Below are 9,759 nucleotides of genomic sequence, written 5' to 3' on the forward strand. Positions count from 1 at the left end.
AAAAGTCCTAGACTGCATGGCTTCACAGGTGAATTTTACCAAACATTCAAAGAAGAGTTAACACCTCTCATCCTCAAACTCTTCCAAAAATCTAAGAGGAGGAAAGACTCCCGAGCTCATTCTAAGAGGCCAGCTTTATCCTAATTCCAAAACCCGATAAAGACACAACAAAGAAAGAGAATTACAGGATGACATTCCTGATGAACATAGATGCTAAAATTCTTAATAAAATATTAGCAAACCAGATCCAGCAATACATGGAAAAGATCAAACACCACGACCAAGTGGGATTTATCCTGGGGATGCAAGGCTGGTGCAATATCCACAAATCAATGAAGGTGATACAGCACATAAACCAAATGAAGGCTAGAAGCCACATGATGCCTGGCCGGGGCGCTCACTGGGCTGAGCGTTGTTCTGTGCACCAAAAGGTCTCCTGTTCGATTCCTGGTCAGAAGCCACGAGCTCACCCAGGAAAGCAATCCACTCTGCCCTTACGGTCTTGCCTGTTTGATCTGCCCATTGCCTACATTGGCCCGGCATTCGTCTCTGCCTTGTGGTTTGGAAGAGAATTAAATTGCACAGTTCAAGGAAAGCATTATGGTCAGTGCGTGAAACCTAATAAATCCACCGTCTTAGTTAATGGCAACTCCGTCCTTGCAGAAACGCAGCCATAAACCTTGGCATGATCCTCAAATTATCTACATCCTCCTTGTAACATGCCTGAAGACCTACTTGGTGCTCCCCCACCTCCCCTGTGGGCTGGGCCACTACCTCCTGTGGCCCCCCTGCGGCAGCCCCTGGGGGTTCTGCCCCAGGCCTGGCCCTTCAGCCTCTCTCCACACAAGACACTGGATCATCCCTCCATTCTGCCCCGAAGAGTCCACTTCTCTCGGCATAAAAAGCAACGCTCCTTCAGTGGCGCGCAGGCCTGTGTGAACAGTGCCCGCTCCACCCGATGCAGCGGACCTCCTCGCTCCCAGGGGCTCCTGCACCCCGAGGACCGAGGACCGGCCAGCACATCCTGCCTCAGCTTTGATCCCGTTCCCCTGACTCGCTTTGCCTGCGGACGTCCACACGGCTCACTTCTTCACCTCTTTCAGGTCATGGCTCAAACGTCACCTTCCTGAGGCCTCTCCTCAACACCTATTTAAATGGACTCCCCTTCCTGGTGGAGGGTTGCAAGGGGAATGAGAGCGAGCTCGGCTGACACCCCGCATTCTCTTCGCACCTCTGTCCCTGTCACCCCGCCCCCAGGTAGCCGGTGAGAGGTCGCAGCCCCCCACCTGGGCTCCACAGGAGCTTGGTTGCTGTCACCCACCCCCAGTTCCCCTTCCCAGCCCGGGGACCAGCCCTGATCAGGTGATCAGGGCCTGCCAGCTGCTGGTCACTGTCTGCAGGACAGTCGGTTGGGGCTGGGCCCCCTGCCCGGCTCCCTCAATGCCTGGGAGCCAGGCGGCAGCCCCACTCCCCACTGCCGCCGCTGGTCGCCATCTACGGGGTGATCAGCGGGGCAATCAGGCCCCGCTCACACCTGCCTTGGCCTAGTGCAGCCGCTCAACTGCTCCACCGTCCTGCCGTGATCCCACTCTGGTTGGGCCCATCAGGGCCGGCAGCACCTTGACTGCTGCCCACTGCCAGCACCACGTCACCAACGCCCACCATGTTCCATGCCGCCACCTGGTGGTCAGTGCACCTCATAACGAGTGGTCGAACTCCTGGTCGAACTCCCGGTCAAACAATTTGCATATTAGGTTTTTATTGTATAGGATAATGAACTATCAGAAGGCAAAATTAAGAAAACAATCCCATTTACAATTGCATCTAAAAAAATGAACTATCTAGGAATAAACTTACCCAAGGAAGTAAAAGACTTATACTAGAAAATTATAAGACATTCAAGAAAGAAATATAAGAAGATACAAATAAATGGTAACATATACCATGCTTATGAATAGGAAGAGTTACTATTATAAAAATGTCATACTACCCAAAGCAATCTGTAGATTCACTGCAATTCCTATCAAAATACCAGAGGTATTATTCACAGACCTAGAACTAATAATCCTCAATGTTATATAGAACTACAAAAGACTTCGAATAGCCACTGCAATCCTGACAAAGAACAAGCTGGAGGTATCATAAACTATGCTACATGAACATAATGAAGAATAAAAATCATATTATTATATCAAAAGGGCATAGTACTGGCATAAAAAGACACATAGATCAATGGAACAGACTAGAGAGCTCAGAAATAAACCCACACCTATATTATGAATTTATCTATGAGAAACAAAAGGCAAGAATATATAATGGAGTAAAGACAGTCTGTTCAACAAACGGTGCTGGGAAAACTGGAAAGATACATGCAGAACAAATGAAACTAGACCACCTTTGTACACCATATACAAGAATAAACTCAAAGGGAGTTAAAGATTTACATATAAGACCTAAAACCATAAAACTCCTGGAAGAAAATGTAGCCAGTACACGTTGGCAGTGTTCATAGTAATCTATCTATATATATAAAAGCCTAAGTGATCATTCGACCACTTGACCGTTTGACCAGTAGCTATGATACACACTGACCACCAGGGGGCAGATGCTCAATGCACAGGCATTAAAACATGGAACAGACTGATCAATCTCAGAGGGAAGGGGTGAAGGGGGGAAGGGGGAGGGCAGGAAGTGATTAACTGAAGATCTTATATGCATACTAGAGGCCCAGTGCATGGATTTGTGCACCGGTGGGGTCCCTCGGCCTGGCCTGCAGAGATCAGGCTGAATTCATGCACCAGGCCTCCAACATCCCCTGAGGGGTCCAAGATTGTGAGAGGACGCAGGCCAGGCCAAGGGACCCCACTGGTGCCCAAATCTGTGCACCAGGCCACTAGTTGACATATAATTGACATATGACATTATATTCATTTCAGATATACAATGTAATGATTCAATATTTGTGAAGTTATCAAGGATATACAGGTGGCCAATAGATATATAAAATTATGCTCAATGTCACTAATCATCAGAGAAATGCAAGTTAAAACCACAATGAGGTATCACCTCACACCTGTCAAAAAGACGCTTCTACCAATTGGGAGAAGATTTTCACCAATGATATAATTTGTTGTTCTTGTTGTTAATCCTCACTGATGATATTTCCATTGATTTTAGAGAGAGTGGAAGGCAGGACAAGGAAGAGAGAGAGAGAAAAACATTGAAGTGAGAGAGATACATGAATTGGTTGCCTCCAGCATATGCCCTGACCAGGAGTGGGGATTGAACTTATAACCCAAGTATGTGTCCTTGACTGGGAATAGAACTTGCAACTCTTCAGTGCATGGGCTGATGCTATAACCTCTGAGCAATGCTTTCCAGGGCTCCCCACTGATACATTTTATAAGGGGTTACTATGTAACATTTCTAAAGAACTCGTATAACTTCACACACACACACACACACACACACACACACACACACACACACACACACACACACACACACAGATCAAATTAAAAAATAGTCAAAGAACCAGAATAGATATCCACCAAAGAGGATATACAGGTGGCCAATAGATATATAAAATTATGCTCAATGTCACTAATCATCAGAGAAATGCAAGTTAAAACCACAATGAGGTATCACCTCACACCTGTCAAAATGGCTATCATCAATAAATCAACAAACAACAAGTGTTGACAAAGATGTGGAGAAAAGGGAGCCCTAGTACTCTGTTGGTGGGAATTAAGATTTGTGCAGTCACTATGGAAAACAATACGGAGATTCTCAAAAATTTAAAAACAGAATTGTCTTATGACCCCAAGATTCCACTTCTCAGTTTTTATTCGAAGAAAATAAAAAGACTAATCTGAAATGACATATGCATCCCTATGTTCACTGAAGAATTATTTTCAATAGCCAAGATATGGAGGCAACCTAAGTGCCCATCAATAGATGATTGGACAAAGACAATGTCGCACAATGGAATATCGCTTGGCATTAAAAAAAGAATGAAATCGTACCATTTGTGACAACATGGATGGAGCCAGAGCAGATTATGCTAATTGAAATAAGTCAGACAGAGAAAGACAAATACCATATGATTTACTTATATGAGGAATTTAAAAAGCAAAATGAATGAATAAACAGTACAGAAACACACTAATAGATACAATGAACAAACTAATGGTTGTCAGGTGGCAGAGGTTTGGGGACTGGGTGAAAAAGGTGAAGGAACTACGAAGTACAAATTAGTAGTTACCACATAGTCACTAATCCTATCTAATAAAGAAGGAATATGCTAATTGACCCTCACACCATCGCAAAGCTGGTGGCACCCAAGCCAATAAAGAGGGAATATGCTAATTGACTGCCACGCCCTCAAAGATGGCAGCACCCACAGCCACAAGATGACAGCGCCCAGTCCCCTAAGCCCCCCAGCCACCCAGGGCCGGCCCGAGGGACGACCAAATGACTGAGCAGCAGGCTGCGTGGGGTGACCAGGCCAGCGGGGGTTGGGGGGACCATGAGGGGTGACCAGGCTGGCAGGGGGGCAGTTGGAGGTGACCAGGCCAGCAGGGGAGCGGTTAGGGGGCAATCAGGCAGGCAGGCAGAGGTGGTTAGGGGGCAATCAGGCAGGCAGGAGAAGCAGTTAGGGGCAACTAGGCAGGCAGGCAGGCTAGTGGTTAGGATCCAGCAGTCCTGGATTGTGAGAGGGATGTCTGACTGCCCGTTTAGGCCCAATCCCTGGGATCGGGCCTAAACCAGCAGTCGGACATCCCCCAAGGGATCCCAGATTGGAGAGGGTGCAGGCCAGGCTGAGGGACACCCCATCCCCCATACACAAATTTCGTGCACCGGGCCTCTAGTAATTAATAATAGAATTATTAATGAGATGTGTCACATTTTTCAGACTTAGCCTTCAAAATCCAGCATGCATTTTACACTTGAAAGATATCTCAAATTGGATGCTAAATTTTCAATACACAAAGTAAAATCTAATCCTACCACACTAATAAACTTGTGCTTCAAAGAAGTAATATTGCATACTGCTCCAGTTTTTAAATTAAAATGGCAATTAATTAAAATTTTATTTTATTTTAGGATTCAACTCCTCAGCTGCACTAGCCATATTCTGCATGCTCAGTAGCTGCAGTTGGCTCCTGGCTGCCGTTTCACTGGGCGAAGAAGGAGGGTGCAGGCTTGGCGCGTGCCAGCAACATTGCCTCATCAGCAGTGGTAAGGAATTTAAAATTTGGGTTCTATTCTAATCCTAATAAACAACTATTAGAGTTATATTAGGTTCCTATTTCTAATATATCAATTTATCAGAAACTTAGTGGTTTAAAACAACCAAGTTTATTATCTTACAAACAATTAGGTCAAAATCTGAAATGAGCTTTAAGGGTTGAAACCCAGGTGTTGGCAGGGCTGGTTGCTCGGCAGCTCGGAGGAGATGATGTGCTCCTCGCTTCCTGTTTCTGGGGGCTGCTGGCAGGCACACCTTCGCCCAGATGCCTCCCGCAGCAATGCTCCTGTTCCTGCGCAGTCTCCCCTTTCCAGCCCATCTTCTTCCTCCCTCTGTGAAGACCCTGTGATCGCATTGGGCCCACTCGAATGTTCCAGGATAATCTCAAGATCCTTCCCTTAATTACATTAGCAGACTCTGGGGTGTCGGATTACTAAAGGGACAATGTGTGAGGGCATTGTTCAGCCTATCACAGGGAGTTTAAGCACAGAAGTGACATGATCTCATGTATGCTTCAGAGAAATCGCACTGGCTGTTAGGGGAAGAATGACAACATGAAGCAGTAAGAAAATGGTCTGAGCCTGGCTGGTAGAAATCCAGGCCAGAGGGGTGAAGGCAGCACCAGGTATGCGGGTTTTTGTCTGCCCTGCACTTCCCCTCCTCCACAGGGAAACCACTCACCAGCTGAAATCAGGAACTGGAAAGGGCTGCCAGGGCTGCAAGTCTCCAGCGAGCAGGGGTACCTGACTCCAGCCAGCCATCATCATATCCCATTCCCTGGCCACTGTGTTTGGTCCAGGAATGAGCATGTGACTCAAAGTGAACATCTTGAATTGTATAGTGTCCAACTGAAGAACTGGCATTGCCTTATGGTGCACGGCGTTGGGAGCATGCAAATCAGGGAACACAAGCAGCTGTCTTTTGTGCACCTTGGAGAGAACTCTTCAAAGGGAGAGAATGAAGCCAACCCATGAGCCAAGGACTGCGGGAGCCTCGGGAGGTGGGAGAGGCAAGGAGACTTCTTCCCTGGGTGTCCACAGGACCGCAGCCCTGCCATCACCTTGAATTAAGCCCAGTGCAAACCAAAATTAATACTAGATTTTACTCTCTATTATAAAAACCTCATGGCCGTGACGCCGTCACGCCATCACGACCAAATGCCAAAAGGCACCTGTGAACGTCCTATGATTGCTTCATGGGAACAAGTAAGTGTTGCTCTGTTCAATTCTCATCTTCCAACGGAGGTCAATTGAAGTGCTCCTGAGAAGGAAAGTTAGGGCAGGAAACTACTCTTATCTCCATCCACAGCTCTCTTCAAGGTGGGCGGGGCTGCAGCACCTGGAGGCGTGGGCAGGTGGGCGGGGACTTGACGCTGGGTCCCGAGGTGGGCCTCCAGTAAATAATAAACAGCATTTGTTTGAGCAAAAAGAAGCTGCAGCGTATGAGAGAGAGCACCTCATCTCAAGTCCTCCCCAGTCTGGTGGAGGGCTGCAAGGCTCTCACGATGTATGAAATTTGGGCCCTCTGTGGGCCATGGACAGTCCTTCTCAGCAGATGAATTCCTTGAATGTTCACATCAAATGAATCTTTCTTCTCAGGTTCCACACCAGTGTGACGGATTTTGGACTTCTGACCTCCAAAACTGTAAATTTGTACATTTGTGTTGTTTTAAGTGTAGGAAATAGGCCTCTGTGATCCAGGGCAAACAGAATGTAGGGGGGACGGGAGAGGATATAAGAACAAAGAGCTGTGTGTGTGACCCACAACACATTTTCCAGGAAGATCTGCTTACCACAATTAAACACGGAGAGGTGGAGACAACTAGAAAAGGCCTCAGCCATTTTCAAAAAATAACCCCATAGGAGACAATAAGGTCTAGGCGACATACGGGAAAACTATGAACTCCATAGTCCTCAGCCACTGAGGAACCGGAGGAGGGACTCCCGCACCCTAGAGATAAGTAGCCTGTGGCCACCGCTCTGAGTGTGCTGCCCACAGACACCGCTCTGGCAAGACCGCATTGAAGGTCTCATCTTCGCCGAGCTTCGTGTCTCTGAGTCCGTTATTTGAATTTGGACAGGTGAGCATTTCTCATATAAGTCACTAAGTTTGTGGTAATTTCTTATAGCAGCAATAGGAAACTAATGCATAGCTGCTCATGAAACATTTATAGAATGAGTAAAGCAATTAGAGAGTGAGTGAGTGATAAAAAAGATTCGTTGTTACTAGTAAATAAAACAGACTCAGAAATCCTACTTTCATAGTCTTATTGATTCAGGCATAACAGGTAATTGCCAATAACCTGAGGTTGCAGAAAGCAACCCGGAAGCCATGGAAGGATACCCTAGAGCAGTGGTTCTCAACTTTCTGGCCCTTTAAACACAGTTCCTCATGTTGTGACCCAACCATAACGTTATTTTCGTTGCTACTTCATAACTGTAATGTTGCTACTGTTATGAATCGTAATGTAAATATCTGATATGCAGGATGGTCTTAGGCGACCCCTGTGAAAGGGTCGTTTGACCGCCAAAGGGGTCGCGACCCACAGGTTGAGAACCGCTGCCCTATAGGAAAAGGATGTCCTCTGGCCAAGGCCCTTTGAGATAGTCAAACGGGCAGGCTTTGCTAGAACCGCATTGGCCCCCATTTTTGCCAAAGTTCAGATGGGAAACATTCCTTTTTATCAATTTGTGCTTATGACCGAGCTGGTTAGTTGTTTTGCGTGTAGCTTTTCTGGTGAACTGTGTGCGGAGGCGAGCCCGAGGATACTCCCCTTCCCCACACATCCCTCTGCTGAGGGTTCTCTTTTCCAAGGAATGCAGCCCAATGGGGTAGTGCCACGCCCCCTAGTCTGCACGCACCCGAAGGCCATAAGCTGTCCTGAAGGCGTCAAAAGTGCCCACCACACCCAATCCCATGCCTAGAACATTGCTTTTGAATGAAATGTTCATGTAAGCTTCCCTAATGAGGCAAGAGAGGGGATTGTCTGTTGAACCACTGAAAGCAATCAGCCCTGCTTACCAGTTCTGAGCTGTCTGCACTCGGGCTCCTGCCTCCGGGAGCTTCTGAGAGCCTTGCTCTCCATGGGAGCTCTGTGCCCTCAGCAGCCCACCTACTGGGCAAAGCGAAAGCAGTGGCTCCGGAGCTTGGTAAGAAGAGGGAAGCGGGGAAATACCATTGCCAGCCTAGATCTTCTCTCCAACGCCCTGGGAAAAACAGGGGCCCGGAGCAAGAGAAACAAAGGAAGTTAGGATGTAGTGTCGGGGCTTGCAAGAGGCCACATCCTAATGATTTAAATTCACAGCAAGCTCTGAAACTATATATAATTTTGTCCCTAGTTAATGGCTGTAGAAATGAAGTGTATTTGAACATGATAAGTCTATGGTGTTACAGCAGGTCTGCTCTGATGCAACAGACCAAGGGAGGAAGGAGAACCAGGGGCATTTTAGCTGGGCCGTGGAGGATGAATAGGATCTCAGCGAGGGCTTAGAAAATTCCACTTCATCCCTTCTCCTGACCCGGCAGGAAGTAGCCTGTGTAATTCCTGATCAGGTGGCCTAGCCACACTCACTGTTTGTGGATCCCTCCACCTCTGCTCTTACTATAATTGCTTACCCAGCCCCCACCCCTTAGCCCCTTCCTTCCAGTCCTTGGCCTCACGGACCCTTCTTCCAATTTCAGACTTATTTCAGAGATAAACTCCGCCCGCAGTGCTCAGCGTCCAGCTTCCTCGCTAGACTGTCAGCTCCATAGGGAGTAACTCGGTCTGTCTTGCTCTCTGTATTATGAGGCTCAGAGCACAGCTATTTGCAAAGGCCCAAGGGGCTGGCATTGGGCTGTAGATGTAGGCAGAGCCGTTGCCATCTTGAACTCCGTGGGGCTGGCATTGGGCTGTAGATGTAGGCAGAGCCGTTGCCGTCTTGAACTCTGTGGGGCTGGCACTGTGCTGAGGACTCGGAGCCACCCCCAGTGGCATCAGGCGGCCTGGCCTGCTTTCCCAGCGAGTGCCCTGCGCAGGGCGCTGTGGGGCCCCTGGGGCTGGCGCACAGGACACCTGCTTCCCTGGTCCCTCGGTGCCACCAGGCAGCACGCAAGCACGTCCGGGAGTCACTGTGACAATTGGGAGTCACATTCTAACGACAAGGAAAGTGTCGCTAGAATAAGACAGTTGAGGGAGTGATGGTTGTGTGTTCTCATCTGGCTTCAAACGGAAACATTTTGGCCTTTAGGAAGCATTTGTTTTTCAAAACAAAATGAACATCGGCTGCATTCAAAGGGGGTTCTTAGAAACCAGATTCTTTTTTACCTTTTAATGAGGCACTGAGCAAAGAGGGTGCCCACCCCGCGCCTAGGCCTGCCCTGTGGGCACGGGGAGCTCATCGAAGAGAAGGGGGCACCAGAGTCAGACTGGCTCCTTTCCCAGCCCCGCCTACTCCCTGCTGCTGCCCTGGCATCCACCCCCTGGTCCCACTCCGTGTCCCAGCCCCCTCACTCCCTGCTGCTGCCCC

This window comes from Myotis brandtii, unplaced genomic scaffold (genome assembly GCF_000412655.1).
Source record: "Myotis brandtii unplaced genomic scaffold, ASM41265v1 scaffold89, whole genome shotgun sequence".
Taxonomy (NCBI): domain Eukaryota; kingdom Metazoa; phylum Chordata; class Mammalia; order Chiroptera; family Vespertilionidae; genus Myotis; species Myotis brandtii.